Below are 19,668 nucleotides of genomic sequence, written 5' to 3'. Positions count from 1 at the left end.
GCTCAGATCTGGTGTTGCTGTGGCTCTAGTGTAGGCCGGCAGCTGTCGCTATGATTAGACCCTAGCCTGGGAACCTCCATATGCCACAGGTGCGGCCCTAAAAAAAGGACCAAAAAAAGAAAAAAAGAAAAAATCCCAGAGATGCATCCTGGGTTGTTGCAGAAGGAGATGTTGGTGGAATAGACATTGATGGCTCATGGAAAAAGAGCCCCTCTGTGCTTCTGCCAATCCAAAGTGAAACATGCAGGTGATAGGAAAGGTGATCTCGAGAACCTGGAGACAAAGGGAAGGGGATATGGGAGATTAAATGAGGTAGGGAGAGTGATGGGAGATATGGGGTGTGGGTAAAAGGTGTGAGGGCAGGAGGGTGGGAGCCAGGGGCAGGTGGCCTGCAGTCAGCCTTGTTGGGGTCTAGTCAAGGCTTGGCAGGTGTGCCAGTGTGACTTGTAGCCCGCCAGCCTGTGCCCTGTGCACGAGCCTCTCTGAGCATTCTCACCACTGGCACTGCTGGTGGACATGGGTGCAGGTGCCTGAGTCCTGCAGGCACGTAGCTAAGTTGTGGCCTCTGCCATTTCTAGGTTCCAGGATTCAGCGCATGACTTTTCACTTCTTTGTACTTTATTTTTTTCTTTTCATTTATTGTGGTAAAACATAAATAACATAAAATTTGTCATCTCAATTATTTTATTATTTTTTGTTACTCAATGAATTTTATTCCATTTATAGTTGTACAACAGTCATCACAACCAAATTTTATAGCATTTCCATCCCAAACCCTCAGTGCCTTCCCCACCCGCAATCATCTCAACTATTTTAAATGTGCAATTCAGTGTCATTAAGTACATTCACAACACTGTGCCACCATCACCAGTCTCCATTTCTAGAATTTTTGATCGTCTAAAACTGAAGCTCTGTGTCCATTAAATAATAACTCTGCATTCTTCCTCTCCCCAGCCTCTAGTAACCTCAGTTCTACTTTCTGTCTCTTTGAACTTGATGCCTGTAGGGGCCTCATATAAATGCAGTCATAATATTTGTGATGCAATATTTGTTCTTCTGGGTCTGCCTTATTTCACGTAGCATGATATCTTCAAGTTTCATCCTGATTGTTGGCTTGAAAATGTGTAGTCTACCTGTATGGTGTTCTTACTGTTATCGCCTAGATTGCTGTGTGCATTTCCTAGATCTCAGTAATTTCCTTGTGAGGTTGTGTAATTTTGATAGCTGGTAATCACAGGACCAGGTTTAGGATATAATGGTGAAAGATGAAAAAAAACCCAAAACTTTCAACCTTGTTGTAGCTCAGAATATCATTTCTTTACAAGGCTGAGTGATATTCCATTGTATGGATAGCCCACACTTTGTTTATCCCTTTGTCTGCTGATGGCAACCTGGGCTATTTCCACCTTTTGACTACTGTAGTTCATGCTGCTCTGAGCATGGTGTATAAGTATTGATTTGGATCCCTCCTTTCAATTTTTTTTAAATATATCTGGAAGTAGAAATTACTTGTTCACATGGTATTTCTTTGTTTAACTTTGCATCCTAGTTTTCTTATGTATAAAATGGGGACAGGAGTTCCCTGGTGGCTCAGTGAGTTAAGGATCCAGCATTGTTGTGGCTTCAGTCACTACTGGGATCTATCCCAGGCCCAGGAGCTTCTGCATGCTGTAGGCATGGCCAAATAAAATAAAATAAAATGTGGGAGTTCCCGCTGTAGCACAGTGGGTTAAGAGTCCAACTGCAGTGGCTTATGTTGCTGTGAAAGTGTGGGTTTTATCCCTGACCCGGCACTGTGGGTTAAAGGATCTGGCATTGCCGCAGCTGTGACAAAGGTTGAAACGCCTGGATTCAGTCCCTGGCCTGAGAACTTCCATATGCCGCAGGTGCAGCCATAAAAAAAAAATAAATAAAATAAAATAAGACAAACTGAAATAAAATAAAATAAAATAGGGATAATGATAGTTCTTGATGAGCTATCATGAGGATTAAATGTTTGTGTATGTGAAATGTTCAGATGTGCTTAGAGGCATATGACAATCTATAGATAAGTGTCACTTATTTATAGATAAGTGACAATCTATAGATAAGTAAATCTATAGATTTTACCTGGAAGCACAACCTTGTGCAGCCTACATGGCAAGGGCCTGGATATCAGCAGTTTTGCCAAGAAAGCACCGTGCCCCTGCTCGTTGGTGGAGAGGCCTTCCCACAGCACCGCTCTTCCTCTGGCTTCCACTGTTCCTGATGTCCCACAGGTAGGTGATGGAAAACTGGTTATTCTTACCTAGCTTACCTGAGATCTTAAATCAAAATGTTTAAATCAAACCTCTTCCTATAAATCCTTTGATAAGGTCAAATATGATTATGTGTTTTTATTCTGAACATTTTATTAGTAATGTAGAAAAAACAGTGTATCTCTTTGTGGTCCATCTGTTAAGTTTAACTCTGAAACATTGCATGTGTTGATGAGCGCCTCCTGGTGGGGGTGGGAGTATCTGGAGAGGCGGTTTCCTGTGGATAATTTAACAGTTATTGATAACTAATTTTGGTAAAATTTCTTGTTGATAATGGTGCTCAAAGTGCTGTGAGTTGGGCTGAGGGTGAACAGTCCCCTCAGATACATAACTCCTGTGTGGGTGTTTGACCATATTTAAAAGCATTGAAGGAGTTTTTGTTGTGGCTCAGTGGTAATGAACCCGACTAGTATCCATGAGGATGTGGGTTCAATCCCTGGCCTCGCTCAGTGGGTTAAGGATCTGGCATTGCCATGAGCTGTGGTGTAGGTCGCAGACATGGCTGAGATCTGGAATTGCTGTGGCTGTGGTATAGACCGGCACCTGTAGCTCTGATTGACCCTTAGCCTGGGAACTTCTGTATGCTGTGGGTGTGGCCCTAAACACACACACACACACAGACACCACACACACACATAAAAGCACTGAAGCCCTCACTGGTGCATTTCTCATGAGGAAGTTAGTATCTTGGATGTGTTTATCAATTTCTTGGGAGGGACCATCTATAATAAACACAAAAGCACTTTCAGCTGCTTTAGACAACCTGCTTTTCTAAATTAGACAGAGTTACTTAAATATTCTGTTTAAATGCCAGCACCAAGTCATATCATACAAAGAATTTGGAGTAAGCTATGGATCAGTGAACACAGCATGTAAAGGATGCAAGTTAAAGATTCAAGTGAAAGGACACCATTTTAGTCTTTTTTTTTTTTTTTTAATGTTTGCTTCCTTCAGTTAATGGGAAACAAAGATGAGCTTTGCAAAATGAGTTGATTATACGTACGTAATTTGATGTATGATGCAAGCTAGTGTGTATGTTGCTACCAGAGAACAGTTGTACTGCCTTTATTTTGCTCTGGGGAATAATTTTCTGGAAGCGTGTAGGTGCTTTGTTGAAAATAGAAAAGATGGCCTTTTTTCAAGAGAGGAGTTGGTTAAAGAACAGACAGAAGCTACTCTCCCCCCAATTACCTAAAATCCTTCTGGAGAGGGCTTTGTTGGGAAAAGAAACTATGTGAACACAGGGTTCTTCTTGCAGGCCATGTCACTGTCACCGCCCTCCCCACTGTGAAAGCAGCAAGGACTGGAGTGTCCTTTCAGTGGTCCTTCTAGACCCCAAACAACAATAAAACTACTCTGTTTGCTGATGCTTGAAATTCTGTTACCAAAGAAGAAAAGCTTTTCATTCTGCAACTTACAGCAAGAATACTTTGGGTTTAATGCTTCAGTGTCATTGTGTTCAGGTTGGGATGTAATAAGTCAAGGAAACCATTAAAAAGACCCTGTTATGTTAGGGGGTGGACGGACACACGTTATGCCTGATATTGGGAGGGGGGCAGGTAGGAGGGGCATGGGAAGGTGGAGATCCAGGGTGGGGTACACCAGAGGTGGGAGGCCAGGGCGTCAAAGGGATTAGAGATTCTAGCAGGGGCTTTGCGGCTCCTTCTGTCTGTCATCATCCCTTCAACAGAGATGCTGCTAAAAGGAGCTGGCCCTGAAGGGATTTTTTTTTTTTTTTTTTCTGAACAAGCATTTCTGCTCATCATGATTTATGAGGATCTCTTTTTAAACATGGCTGAACTTGTAAAACCAGGGGATTAATTAGCTGAAGAATCACTGTGACAATAACCTAGATAAAGCACCAGGACCTGGGGCTGTGGGTGGAGGCGTGGAGACCACACAGTGCGTGCATGGTGGATAGGAGTATGGAGAACTTCCCATTGTCACTCAGTGGATTACGAACCTGACTCACATCCATGAGGATGCAGGTTCGATTCCTAGCCTTCAGTGGGTTACGGATCTGGCATTACCGTGAGCTGTGGTGTAGGTCACAGGTGAGGCTTGGATCTGGCATTGCTGTGGCTGTGGTGTCGGCCAGCAGCTGCAGCTCCAATTCAGCCCCTAGCCTGGGAACTTCCATATGCCGAAGGTGCAGTGGGCCCTAAAAAAAGGAAAGGAAAATGGGAGATGCAGGCCATCTGTTCCCCACCCCCACTCACAGCAAGGGGGATTGTCCTTAGCTCTGGGTGCTAAAGTTTGGATCATTAATTGTTGAGGGATTGGTGGTTATGCAGCTGTGCCTCAATGCATATATGCTATGCATTTATGTCTACTGGGAAATTATTTTTCAAAGGCATAAAAGCAACTCCAAAATAGAAACCATATAAAAATAATCTTACATGATTTAAAAATAGCACTGTTACACATCCACATTTTACTGCAGATATTGTAAAATGATTTGCTTTAGAGCAGAAACAAGCCTTGGAGAAAACCTAATTGTCATCCTTCATAACTGTGTTCTATATTAAGCTTTGAACATGACCAATATTTGTGGATTATGTGTGAAATTAATACCATGGAATTTTCTTTTTAAATCTGCATATTCAGTAGCAATGACATAGGAAGTCAGCTCATTGCATATAATTGTGCCATGTAAATCTGCTATAATTTCTTTCGTTCTTTTTTTTTTCCTCTTTGGTTTTTAGGGCCACACCTGTGACATACAGAAATTTCCAGGCTAGGGGTTGAATCAGAGTTGCAGCTGCTGCCCTGTGCCATAGCCACAGCAACACAAGAGCCAAGCCGTGTCTGCGACCTACACCATAGCTCATGGCAATGCAGGATCCTTAACCCACTGAGCAAGGCCAGGGATTGAACCTGTGTCCTCATGGATCCTAGTCAGGTTTGTTACTGCTGAGCCACCACAGGAATTCTTTGATGTCAGAAATATAGATAGGTGTTCCCATTGTGGCTCAGCGGGTTAAGAACTGAACATAGTGTCCATGAGGATATGGGTTTGATCCTTGGCCCTGTTCGGTGGGCTAAGGATCCCATGTTGCTGCAAGCTTCTGTGTAGGTCACAGATGGGGCTTGGATCTGGCATTACTGTGACTGTGGTGTAGGCCTGCAGCTACAGCTCTATTAAGCCCCTGGCCTGGGAATTGACATATGCTGTAGATGCAGTCAAAAAAAAGGAAAAAAAAAAAAGAAATATTAGACAATATATATCGAAAGTATCCTTGTTTTCCCATAGAAACTTGATCTCCAAAGTAATTAAAATTTATGTACAAAATATATGTGAGCATATAAGCTTATAGAGTCAGTGTTTATCTTATCAAATTTTTCTAATGTCTAGAAATTTCTTTCTGCTCCCTGATTATCCCAGAATGGAGGCTGTGTCTATAGGGAATGGTGGGATTTAATTAGTCCTGAATAATTTAATCTGCTTCCAGCTGTGGCTCTGTCTGCCATCTTGTCATGAGTAGGCGTTGACCAGAATGCATGGAAAGCACAGGTTTATTTATTTATTTTTTTTTATTTTTTATTTTTTTTTTTGTCTTTTTTTGTCTTTTGTTTTTGTTGTTGTTGCTATTTCTTGGGCCGCTCCCGCGGCATATGGAGGTTCCCAGGATAGGGGTTGAATCAGAGCTGTAGCCACCAGCCTACGCCAGAGCCACAGCAACGCAGGATCCGAGCCGCGTCTGCAACCTACACCACAGCTCACGGCAATGCCGGATCGTTAACCCACTGAGCAAGGGCAGGGACCGAACCCGCAACCTCATGGTTCCTAGTCGGATTCGTTAACCACTGCACCACGACGGGAACTCCGAAAGCACAGGTTTATAATATCTTTGGACCCTGTTAGATGCTCATTCACATGGAGAAATAGTTGGCTAGCTGCAGCAAATCCTCATTGTGAGCCCTGATTTGATACTGTCTCCCTGTGCATAGAGCCAGGATAGAATGTTGCGTTCTAACATGGAGAATAGAGTTGATTTTCATCTGTGGTAATGCTCCCAGAGGCAGATACTAACACAACATCAGTTTGTGATAATGGGCTTATTATTTAAAATGTAAGAGTTCTGCAACTGGAAGGAAATGGACAGGTTTCAGATGAAAACTAAGTCCTGGAGGGAAAGTGACTTGTCCAAAATCGTGACGCTGAGACTGGATGGCTGGATTCCTGTGACTTCCTGTTTAGGACCCTTCCCACTAAACCACCCAGTACAGTGGCTGAGTAGCAAAACGTTCCTCTATTACGCCTGCCATGCAAAATTTATAATCTTGATTCCAGCACACACACACACTCAAATATCCCATTTAAATGACAGTATTAAATGGATGACTCTCTAACATTTACCTACGTGTTTAATGTCTTAAATTCTCATACCCTTTGATGCCGGAATTAATAGCCAATCGCCACACAGTATACTGGCTTAATTTGAGATGAATCTCTTTGTGCGTTAACACTGCCGCATGAGGCTGATCTCAGCTGCAGAGACTCTATAGGTAACAGCAGTGTTCTTTATACATGTAATCATTAATCAGTAAAGGGCAAGAAAAGAGAGTTTATAAATTATGCTTGTTGGGAGTGGGTCTGGTATCAGTTGCCATTGTAATGGAATATGGAGCTCGCTGCATCATTTCCTAATGGATGTTTAACACTGGCTGTGTCTTCTTTAGTCAGGGAGCATCTGTTGGGTTTACTGTTCCTAACACTTAATCCAGTCTCAGAAAGGATGCAGTGTGATCTTCATCTCAGTGGAACTATAGAAGGGGATAAATACATGACCAACATTCAACATACCTTTATTAAATGCTTGATTTCTGCCAGATACTCTGTTAGGACCAGAATACTAATAATGTGCGGCAGAGTACTTTGAAGGATGCTAAGGGAAATTCAAAGTAGGTGTTGACTGTGTCTTTTGAGTGGTGATGGTGGTAAGGACGGTGATAAACGTGCATTGAGCATTTACTCTGAACCAAGCATGTAGTAAATACTATACCTGAGTTTTTCACTCAAGCTTCAGAACAACTCTTTAAGATAGGAGCTATTATCCTTTGGTAGAATGATGATGAGGAAGTAGAGGCTTAGGTAGATTCAATAAATTGCTCGAGAATTATCAAGGATGCCTCACTGAGGAAGAAGAGTCCTCTAATATGTGCCTAGATGATAAGATAGGATTAAACAAATCCTATCAAATCTTATCAAACAGGGGAGTTCCCGTTGTGGCGCAGTGGTTAACGAATCCAACTAGGAACCATGAGGTTGCGGGTTCGATCCCTGCCCTTGCTCAGTGGGTTAACGATCCGGCGTTGCCGTGAGCTGTGGTGTAGGTTGCAGACGCGGCTCGGATCCTGCGTTGCTGTGGCTCTGGCCTAGGCTGGCGGCTACAGCTCCGATTCGACCCCTAGCCTGGGAACCTCCACATGCCGCGGGAGCGGCCCAAAGAAATAGCAAAGAGACAAAAAACAAACAAACAAACAAACAAAAAACAACAAAAAACAAACAAACAAAAATCTTATCAAACAGACATGAGGTTACTGGGGGAGGGGGCAGAATTAAAAATGCTATTGAAAGGTAAATAGCTTTTAAAATGTATGACTATCTTAATTTTGAAAAGAGCCTTTGATATGTGGTTTTTCCTTTGATACGAATATTTATTGTATTTCTAAGTGGTAATAAGTACATCACCTGCTTGAGCATTCAGATTGCTCCTCTACTTCTCCATGAAGTAAAGGAGGAAATATATAAAATAGGAAGATGATGAAAATTGTAAGTAAACATAATCACATAGCACCAGGTACAAGTTTCTTTTCATTTGCTTCTTCAGGTTCATGGAATCTCATTGTTCCATTGAGAACTGTCAGTCGCTATCATCATTAGCATCTCCCCTAAACAGAAACCCTGACTGTATTAAGTCTGTTTATAACAGACTGCTAGGTGCTGAGCTCTGGCATATGGCAGGTGAAATAACAGTTTCCCCACCACAGCTCCCAAGGATCAGCTGGAGATCTGGGCTATGCATCTGACTGGGGAAGGCAGAAGCATAATGGTTGATGAGTTGGCGCTGGATGAAGCCCATCAAAACTGGAAGGGCCATGCTTTTGAGGTCAATCTAGACAGCCTCAGATAGGATTAATTAAATAAAGCCTTGGAGAGTTCTATGTGTGACAAGTCTCTGACTGAAATCAAGACCTGATGCCTTAGCACTATAGGCTTCTCAAAAACACCTCTAAAAAGGATTCTGTTACTATGAGCTTACTCACTTTAGGCCTAGTACACACTTCACTCTGTTTTTGTGATTTGGAGCATCTCTACTTGATGAGAAGGTTGTGAAATCTGGCATGACAGTTTCCTTCTATAGAATTTACAATCACAGCCTATGTCACACACTGACCCAGTACTTGTCTTTGACCTAAGTTAATCTTAGGGTTCAATAGAGTTATGGCCAGGCTAATACTTGGAATCAACTATTCTGATGAAAATTGTTCAAGGAAGGGGAAAGTGAGCAAAGCCCACCCAAGCTTTGTCAGAAAAGAGAGCCCTAAAGTGGGGATATTCTGTAGTCACTCCCTACCAGGTCGGATCACAGTTGTTCCAGGAAGAAGAGATAGAAGTTTATACCCACTCCACACTCTCTTCCGTCCTTCCATCCTTCCATCCATCCATCCATGCATCTTTTGATCCAGAAAACACTTAGTAAAAAAATACTTCTTACATGTCACAACTCACAGACTTATGTACTAGTGTGGGGAGACAATAAACCAGTAAATGAGGAAATAAAATCTGGAAAATTTCAAGCGGTACCTTATGTCCATCTGTGAAAGTGCAGATGCAGTAGCCAAGATGTCAGTGGTCTAGGTCTGTACCACATTAATATTTAGCAATTAAGCATAGGGAAAGATCCCACAAAAGAAAATGAAAAGCAAAGCATAAGTGCCTTCCAGTCATAGCTGCCAAGAGGAGAGGATTTTAGAAGAGATGGAAGATGAGTCAAGACCAGGAACCGTTGGCAGTGTGAACATGGAAGCCCTGGGTGACCCTACAAGATCAGTTTCAGCAAAATGGTAGGCATGATGGTTCCTTTTTTATTTATTTTTTTGGCTATGCCTGAGGTTTGCAAAAGTTCCTGGGCCCAGCCGGGATCAAACATGTGCCACAGCAGTGACAACGATGGTCCTTAACCTGCTTCACCACCAGGTAACTCTGGCATGATGGTTCTTAGTCAGTGAATAGTACCCAAAGAAGTGGAAGCTTTTGAAAAGTTTTGCTGTAAAAAGAAGCAGTAAATGGTGGCTGTTAAGAACTTAATGATCAGTATTCCTGTGTTTGGCTCAGCAGATTAAGAATTAAGTTTGGTGCTTCAGTGGCTGGAGTTGCTGCTGTGATATGCATTCAGTCCCTGGCTTGGGAACTTCCACATGCATTGGCATGGCCAAAAAATTAAAATAATGTAATGATTAGGTGTGTGGTCTATAAAATCAGACTGAGCTGAGTTCTGGCGCCTCTGTTTGTGAGCTGTATTACAATGGACTGATTGCTTAGCCTTCATGAGCTTTAGTTACTTCAGGGATATAATGATTTTAATAATGCTTATTAAAGAAGGTCACACAGAGCTAAATAGTTTCTTTTGTTATTTCAGTGTACTTACATCTGTATATGTATTTGCAGGTGGGAAGAGGACATAGGGGAAAAAAAAAAGAAGAAGCAGTGATGTTTTGGGGGTAAAATTATATTATCTTAACATTTCTTAAGTAATATAATCATTTAAATTAGTGTTCTCCTATCTAAAGTTCAGGATTTTAGGAGTTCCCATCGTGGCTCGGTGGTTAATGAATCCAACTAGGAACCATGAGGTTGCTGGATCGATCCCTGGCCTCGCTCAGTGGGTTAAGGATCTGGCGTTGCCATGAGCTGTGGTGTAGGTTGCAGACATGGCTCGGATCCCGCATTCCTGTGGCTGTGGTGTAGGCTGGCAGCTACAGCTCCAATTCGGCCCCTAGCCTGGGAACCTCCATATGCCATGAGAGTGGCCCTAGAAAAGGCAAAAAGACAAAAATAAAATAAAATTAAATTAAATTAAGGATTTTAGACATATTCCGTTTAACTTGATTTTGTATGAAAGTAATCTAGTTTTGGTGGGTATAAATGTAAAGCCTTGACTTTTTTATTCTTCATAGATTCATTAGTGGTAGAGTAGTTAAAGTAGAGATAAAATTGTGGAGGCACAAATTAAGCTGATGATTCAAGGGAAAAGAAAATAATCACATGATAGAGGTTTATTTTGACCTGGGTACCAGTAGTGTGTACCTCACAGATCTTATATGGAACTTACAACTGTCAAGTGTTACGTATTCAGAAACTACAACTTCCTGATATCTGGAATATTGAAATCCCTTTTGATATTGAAGTAATTATTATAATATACCTGCCCAAGAAATGTGTATTTCATATGTAAGATTCATTGTAGAAGGTAGCTGACAATATAAACATCAACCATTGTAACAGTTACTAACACTAATAACTATAGTTGCTATATTTATGTAAGAGTGAAATGCCTCTAAGATCTTGTTTTAAATTTATAACAACTTATGGATGTAGGAATGGTAAAGAAAATCCCCACTTTGCACACCTTACAAAAGGCTTAAGTTATTTGATTTGATCATTTTATAGCAGACAGATTATTCGAAGAAAGGATTACTGATGCTCAGCATGGTGCTTTCTTATCTAGTGAAGCATCAGTGTAATTAGGTTGATATGATGCAAACAAGAACATGTCAGACACAACCCACACCATTGCATTCTTCATTCGGAATACTTTCTAATGGCAGCCAAAACATCAGTGGCTCAATTTGTACATCTCTTCAGTGAACAGAAAATGAATATTTCAGCTATTGTTTCATGTTCTCCATGCCAATGCAGTGGTTCTGTTTTTTGCAAAGATGGTTTTTAACAACAGCTATGCTGGAATTAAGTTTATATGCCATGAAATCCATACTTTAAAATGTACACGTCAGTGAGTTTTTAGTATATTCACCCAGTTGTGCAATTATTACCACAGTCTAATATTAGAACATTTTCATTAACCCCTTAAGAAGTCTTGTACTTATTTCCTATCACACCTCATTCTTCTCTCCCTCTGTCCCTTTTAGCCATGAATCTACCTTTTTACTTTCTGTATTGGAGGAACTAGCAAACTGTTTTCCAGAATGATAGTGCTGTTTTACATTCCCAACAACAAATGAATGAGGGTTCATATTTCTCAACATATGAATCTATCTAAGATAGCATCTATCTTTTTATTTTATTTTAGCATCCTAGTAAGTATGAAGTGGTATCTCACTGTGGTTTTGATTTGTATTTTCTCAAATGACTAGTACTATTGAGGAACTTTTCATTTGCTTATTGACCATTTTTATATCTTCCTTGTGGAAATGCCTGCTTGGGTCCTGTGCCCCCCCGCCTTTTTTGTCTTTTCTAGGGCTGAACCAGTGGCATATGGAGGTTCCCAGGCTAGGGGTCTAATCGGAGCTGCAGCCACTGGCCTACACCAGAGCCACAGCAACGCCAGATTTGAGCCTCATCTGTGACCTACACCACAGCTCATGGCAACGCCGAATCCTTAACCCACTGAGCAAGGCCAGGGATCAAACCTGCAACCTTATGGTTCCTAGTCAGGGCCAGATTCATTTCTGCTGCGCCATGAGGGAAACTTCTATGCCCCTTTTTTAATTGGTTTGTCTTCATATTGTGTTGCAAGTGTTTCCTACGATTCTATGGTTTGTAATTAACGCATTCTTAATGGTATTCTTTGAAGCACAAATATTTTTAATTTTGATGAAGTCCAATTTATCTAGTTGTATTTTTTTGTTGCTTGTGTTTTTTCCTGTTTGTCTAAGAAACCATTGCCTACCCCAAGATCAGGAAGATTTATTTCTGCATTTTCCTCTAAGAGTTTTATAGTTTTAGCTTTTCTACATAGGTCTATGATCTATTTTAGTTTTTGTTTACAGTATGAGGTTAGAGATCCAATTTCATTTTTTCACATATGGCTATCTATGTTTTGAAAGGACTATCGTTTTTCCATTACATTGTCTTACCACCATTGAAGAAATCAGTTGAGTGTAAATCTAAGGATTTACTTCTTGATTCTCAATTCTATTCCGTTGATTTACACATCTTCCATTATGTCAGCATGTCACTGTCGTGATTACTGCAGCCTCTCAGTAAATTGAAACGGGGAAATAGGAGTTCTCCATCTTTGTTTTTTAAGTTTGTTTGACTATTCCATGTCCTTGCATTTTCATATGAATTTTAGAATCAGCTTGTTAATTTATGTGAGAGAAAAAAAAGTAACAGCTGAGATTTTGATAGAGATTTGGTTGAATCTGTAGAGTATTGGCATTTTTAACAATATTAAAATTTCCAATCTATAAACATGGAATGTCTTTACATTTATTTAGATTTTATGTGATTTTTATCTACCTTTAAAAATAAATGCTGGGAATTCCCATTGTGGCTTAGCGGTAAAAAACCTGACTAATATCCATGAGGATGCCAGTTCAATCTCTGGCCTTGCTCAGTGGGTTAAGGATCTGGTATTGCCATGAGCTGTGGTGTAGGCTGCAGACCCACCTGAGATTTGGAGTTGCTATGGTGTAGGGCATCAGCTGCAACTCTGATTTCAGCCTAGAAACTTAAATATGCTGCAAGCGCAGCCCTAAAAAGAAAACAAAAGTTCACACTATAAGTTTTGCATTTTTTTGCTAAATTTATTCCTAAATATTTTATTTTTGATGCTACAGTAAGTTAAATCTTGTTAATTTCATCTTCAGATCATCTGTTGCTAGAGTGTAGAAATGCAAATGATTTTTGTATATTTTCTTATGTCCTACAACCTTGCTGAACTTTAATATCAATTCTAAAAGTATCTTTCTGATTTCTTAGGATTTTCTTTAGGCAAGATCTTATCATCTGTGAACAGAGATAAGCTTGTTTCTTCCTTTCAATCTAAGTGCCTCCTATTTATTTTTCTTGACTATTTTACCTTGGCCAGGACTTCCATGAGCATGTTGAGTAGAAGGGGCAATAGTGAGCATACTTACCTTGTTCCTGGTTTTAGGGGTTATGATTTGTTTTAAGATGTAACTTGGGAGTTCCTGTCGTGGCGCAGTGGTTAACGAATCCAACTAGGAACCATGAGGGTACGGGTTCGATCCCTGCCCTTGCTCAGTGGGTTAAGGATCTGGCGTTGCTCTGAGCTGTGGTATAGGTTGCAGACACGGCTCGGATCCCACGTTGCTGTGGCTCTGGTGTAGGCTGGAGGCTATAGCTCCGATTAGACCCCTAGTCTGGGAACCTCCATATGCTGTGGGAGCGGCCCTAGAAAAGGCAAAAATACAAAAAAAAAAAAGATGTAACTTGTAATGAGATATATTGGTGATGACTGAAAATTTATATATTCTTTCTCGCTTTCTCGTTTAGTTAGAATGTTCAATAATAACGAAAATATTGTAGTTAATAAGTAAATATTTTTGATCTGATCAAACTAATAACAAGTTCTCTATTAACTATACTGAAAGATTTTATTATTGACCCTGTAACTATTTTAGAACTTTTTAGCAGAAAGTTGTATCTTTGAATATTTAGATTTTCTGTGTAATTAATACATGCACTTCTACTGAAATTCAAACTTGAGTGTTATCTTACAGCCTAATGTGGTGCTATACATAAAAAGACATACTTTGTGTTTTGAAGATTATATAATCGCATATTTGTGTTTCATTTTTATGTGTAGGGCTATCAAATACAAAGGAATTCATAGATACATTATGGTATAGAATATGGTGGAACTTGGCCTAGTTTCCCCTTGATTATAACATCTTGAATCCTCTTAACATAAATGAAATAACTATACATACCTCTATGTGTTATGTAATAAAGTAGAGAGCCTGCTGGTTAAAATACATCATAAACTGCATTTCCATTGGAGACTCTTCCCTCTCTTTCCTAATTTTTCACATTGCATTACTATGGTCTTGTCAGCAGAAAGGGGATAGTAGCTTCATTTTGTCTGCAGGGTTTCACATCATTAACCTTCCAGTGTCACTTTGATTATATGAGGAAAATAAATGGACTAATATTTGAGGAAAGCACTGCAGAATTCCCTATGCTGAGGAAATACACCATCCAAGTGCAGTGACCATGATGTTCCAGCAAAGAAAAGTATCCTTTTTTCCTTAAGGAATTGATTTTGTTGGTGTGAATTAATGGGATGCATGGTTTTTGTTTGTGTGTTTGCCCTGTTTTAAGGAAACTTGATTGATTTCTTGTCACATTCTTATGATGTGATTCAAACATTAGAATACATTCTTTTTGTTACTGCAATGCAAAGGGTATTTGAGTGAATTCTATAGAAATATCACTTCATACGATCGTTTGAAGTGTGTCTGTGCATGTGCACATATGTGTTTGCATCTCATGCAGAAGTGAGGTCAGAGTCTAAACAAATGGGCACTTTAGAGGTTTGTTTAATATTTCCTGTGCATATGCTTAAAATGCCAACTCCTATGTGTAACTGTCACTGCACATTCATGCAGCATTGCTTTTTGAGGTCACGCTTTGACATTTAAAGACAAGAAAAATTTTATTTTGTGGACAGTTTAAAGGACACAGTAAAATAAGCTTGAAGTTGATCATCCTTGAAATGTGCTGTGCAGTTATTTAGAGAGAACACGATTTTTAAATACATGTATTATATTTATACTCTTAAACATACTAGTATCTCAGTATTCATCATGTAAATATAGTCAGCCATCAGAAAAGAACATAACTAACTCCTTTCCAAAGCAAGACAGATTTATACAACATCATTTTAAAGGCTGGGTTATCTTGCATATAGTGCCAGCAAGTAGGATTTATCTCAAATCTTTTAATATACAACACATCAAGACAATTACAGCTGAATACTGGTTCACTTCTTAAATTATTTCTTTATTATAAATAAGTACATGAAAATGGAATTATTAGGTCAACATCTTGTTCGTCTTTAGGACATTTTATATTTATACATTCTTTCTGTTATACAATGGATCTATTAATATCTCATTTTAGATAATTGAGTTAAATATTTCTGGACTAAGCACAGCAGATAGTATGTACTAAGTAAATGTCTTTTAAATAAATGGTTCAATTTATAGTTATGATAATTTGAAAGTCAAGACATACTTGAAGAGATTTTAAGAACTATAGAACTCCAGTTGGATTCCTGGCTTGGGAACTCCCACATGCCACAGGTGTGGCCAAAAATAAATAAATAAATAAACAATAAAAAGCATAGAACTTAATTAGCAAAAGGCATTTAAATTATTCACATGTTTTTGGTGATCTTCAACTACACATTTTCACCCATCTTCTATTTTTTTTCTCTAATAGAGGTGGGTTTTAATGTAATAGTGAAAAATTATAGTTTTTTTTTTTTTTTTGTCTTTTGTCCTTCTAGGACCATGCCTGCGGCATATGGAGGTTCCCAAGCTAGGGGTCTAATCAGAGCTGTTGCTGCCAGCCTGCACCACAGCCACAGCAAGTCCAGTTCCAAGCCACGTCTGCAACCTACACCACTGCTCACGGCAACGCTGGGTCCTTAACCCCCTGAGTGAGGCCAGGGCTTGAATCCGCAACTTCATGGTTCCTAGTCAGGTTCACTTCCACTGCACCACGACAGTAACTCCTGAAAATTATAATTTTTAAAGTGAAATGGTGAGATGCAGAAAAGGTGAGTGAAGTAAGGATAGGAACGTAAGAATAAAAGTGAATACTAATCCTCTCTCCATCCCACGGAACACACATTTTACAGCCTGTCTCATAAAATAGATGTGAGAAGATTCAGAAATAATAGTCATGGCCCTCGCTCAAAAGGATTTCACTGTTTGTTATGATTTGGGACGTGTTTGTAGAATATGCATGGTATTAGGTCATGAATAAGGGGCATGAGTTCAGGTCTAATATCCAGAGAGAAGTGGAAAAGAAGGATGAGGATTTGGGGACGGCTGATGGTCCTGCAGCTCATGGAAGGGATGCGGTCAAGTCATGAAAGAGCTAGAAAAAAAGCCATGAAGATGAAGTAGGCCATGGTTAGAAGCAGATGAGTTAGTGCCACCTTCAGGAAGATGTGGAAAGAAGCATGGGAGAGTCTGATACTGTGAAGAAGGAGTAAATCAAGAAAGGAAGGATTTGGGATTTGTATGAAAAGATTAGCTTGAATTGATGCCCTGGAAAGAAGATTTGATTTGGGAGCATGTTTTTTTTTCTCCCTCCAACTTTAGTCAAAGCCAGTGTCATTAATTACATGTCCAAGTTTTCTCACCTCTTCTTGTCATCACCCACACTGCTGGAAGAAACTGGGATCTGGAAGAGCATCATTCCTCATTTCCCTGGAGCCTAGGGAAATCAGCTGGTATCAATTGCCCCAGCCTGTAGGGCCTACCCAGAAGGGTGGTGAAAAGCGATGAAGAGCCATCTATCACACTGGTCAAACAGAATCTGGAAGGATGGGTAGAGTTGTCAAATACAAAAAGGAGGAAGTAATGTCAAGTCCACGTGGTCTTGACACAAGCATGTGAAGGCAAGGATGGGATGGCTTCTGCTAGGAGGTCGAGGGAAAGATGCATGGGAATTTATGCTGGCGGACTAATTGCACCAGCTTCAAGACACTGTCCCAACATTTCTCTTTGGGAAACTGATAACAGAATTTTAGTCTTTAAAAACAAAAATAATGAAGGTGCTAACTGCCTAGATTTGATTTATGAAGATAATTCCAACAGCAATGTGTAGGAAGAGATGATAGAGACAGGACTAAGGACACAATTTATAGGATCCAGGGATACAGCCAGTGATATACTTCACAGGGCCTAATGCACAATGAAAACATGGGCCCTGCTGTTCAAAAATTATTAAGAATTTTGAGACTGCAACAGCAGAGTATTAAACCAAGCAGAGCATTCTCTGAGCTCAGTTCTTGTTTGACTCCCCAGCTCCTGTGCCCATACAGCTGGCCTTGAATGGGGAATACATGAGAGGCGGAATAAATCTCAGATACCTCTGTGTTCATGTTTGAAAGGGTGAAAATACCACTGTCCCCTTAAACAAGAACTGAATTCAGAAAGAAAATCTGCTTCATGAGAATCTAGATTTGTCCTGATGATTTTGAGCTGATTAAAAAAGAAAAAACTTTGGTAACATCCAAGGTCAATCAGAAATAGGAGCCTGGAGCTCAGAAGAGAGGTGATGTCTGGAATAAAGAGCTGAGTGTTAGGAGCTGGTGTGTGGTACTATCAGAAAAAGTAAACTGAATATGAATAAAAGGACACCAAGAGCAAAAGTCTGTGGGACCAGGATTTAAAAGGTGTGAGGCTTCTTAGGATGTCTTTTTTTTTTTTTTTCCTTCATATTCTAGCCTCAAACTTCATGCTTGGCATGTAAAGGAGAAATTAATGGGCAGGAGAAAAATGCGAGATGAAATACTTATTTGAGACAGATGGAAGCTTTCACTACATTTCTTGAAATTAGATGATCCATCCATCTAATTTCCAAAGTCCTCAAGGCCTGTTCATCACCCTCTAAATTTGGTTTGGGGAAAACCAAATGAAATGGGGAATCCTTGAAGTTAGGGCTCCTGGGTTTCTCTCTTGGCTCCACAGTCACTAACCTGAGCTCCATCATTTGCTTCCTCCTTGAAAGCATCTCGGTACTAACGTAGGATTCCTGCCAATGCTCATCTTCCCCACAGCCATGGCTCCGGATCAATTCCTCTACTCCCCAACACATCCTGGGTTAAAACTTTGGTTTTAATCTTTGCCTCCTCCAGACAGAAACCAAAACGAATGATATGTCCCTGACTCATTAAATGGTGGGATATTTTTTCTGTAGGAAAGTGAAATGACCGCTAACATTTTCTGAGAAAATGTAATAGAAATACTGAGAGTAACGATTCCTTGAAAGAATAACTCCAATCAGCACTCAGCAAGACAAGGTGAAATGCCACAGGGCTTTTCCTGTGCAAGGCCTTATTATCATAAAGTTCAAATTCTAGGACGCATACCAGCATTATCAGAGCCTCCTGTTTTGTCTTGAAGAAACTCTGCTACATGTTTCTCTTTCATTCAGTGCTGATGAAAGCCAGAGATAGTTTCTAGGCAAATGCATTTTAAGAGGAGTCTGTTTACTTTTTCTTAACTTTGAATTCGGTTTCTTCCATAATTTTTAATGCCAGTGACAAACATGTACAATTATAGTAACTAGTAATACTTAATAAAAGTGGAAATTAAAGTCATTCAGTTATACAAACCACAAGGGAAAGTTGTCATAAATGATACCTAAAGAAACTCGGTTTATCTCGTATAACAGTTACTTAGACTGGTGTGTCTTAAACTAAGGATCATAGGAACCCAGCATCTTGGTAAATGCAGATTCAGACTCGGGAGTTTAGGGCCTGAGATGATTCATTTTAAACAAGCTCTTAGGTGATTCCCAATTTGCCAGGGTCAAAGACCACACATAAGTAGCAAGGATTTTGGTCTTAGTGAAAAATGCAGGACTATTTATTTTTTTTTTTTTAATTTTTTTGTCTTTTTGCCTTTTCTAGGGCTGCTCTGGTGGCATATGGAGGTTCCCAGGCTAGGAGTCTATTCGGAGCTGTAGCCACCAGCCTATGCCAGAGCCACAGAAACGCGGGATCCGAGCCTCGTCTGCGACCTACACCACAGGTCACAGCAACACTGGATCCTTAAGCCACTGAGCAAGGCCAGGGATTGAACCCTCACCCTCGTGGTTCCTAGTCGGATTCGTTAACCACTGTGCCACTACGGAAACTCCAATGCAGGACTTTTTTAAAAAATTTTTCTTTGTACCTTGTGAGGATTTGATTCTGTTTCTAAAAGTTGTAGCAAGCATTTCAACCTTGTCATGAGGGGGAACCCTCTCTCAAGAAGGTGAGAAACTTAGACTCCCCAGTCAAGCCTCTTTGGAACAGCTGTAGCTGTGCCAAAATTTAAATGCATTTTTACTTAAAGAACAGCATCAACTTTCAAGATTTTTCCTACCTTAGAGATTTTATGTGTTGTCCTTTTTAAAAAATAAACAGGAGTTCCTGTTGTGGCTCAGTGGTAACAAATTCAACTAGTATCCATGAGGATGCAGGTTCTGTCCCTGGCCTTCAGAGGGTTAAGGATCTGGTGTTGCCATGAGTTGTAGTGTAGGTCGCAGACATGGCTCGGATCTGGCATTGCTGTGGCTGTGATGCAGGCCAGCAGCTACAGCTCCAATTTGACTCCTAGCCTGAGAACTTCCATGTGCCACAGGTGTGGCCCT

At 40.2% G+C, this 19,668-nt stretch overlaps 1 protein-coding gene and 1 long non-coding RNA gene across 11 annotated transcripts in view; one reads left to right on the top strand and one right to left on the bottom strand.

Moving 5' to 3' along the window:
* Positions 1-19,668, top strand: part of CTNND2 (catenin delta 2) — a 1,014,682-nt gene that overhangs the window by 386,720 nt on the left and 608,294 nt on the right. The gene's annotated exons all lie outside the window — the stretch shown is intronic.
* On the bottom strand, positions 5,422-10,370 carry LOC146395443 (uncharacterized). Its single transcript, XR_014830755.1, has 2 exons — positions 7,829-10,370; positions 5,422-7,492 (listed from the first exon to the last, which is right to left on the bottom strand). It is a non-coding gene; the product is annotated as an uncharacterized LOC146395443 (long non-coding RNA).

Source organism: Sus scrofa, chromosome 16 (assembly GCF_054392235.1).
Source record: "Sus scrofa isolate SSC_HxYL_T2T_F1_AM1 chromosome 16, Sscrofa_HxYL_maternal_Yorkshire_Landrace_v2.0, whole genome shotgun sequence".
Classification (NCBI taxonomy): Eukaryota; Metazoa; Chordata; class Mammalia; order Artiodactyla; family Suidae; genus Sus; species Sus scrofa.
The sequence above is the reverse complement of the archived record's forward strand: the minus strand, read 5'-3'. Positions and strand labels throughout refer to the sequence as shown.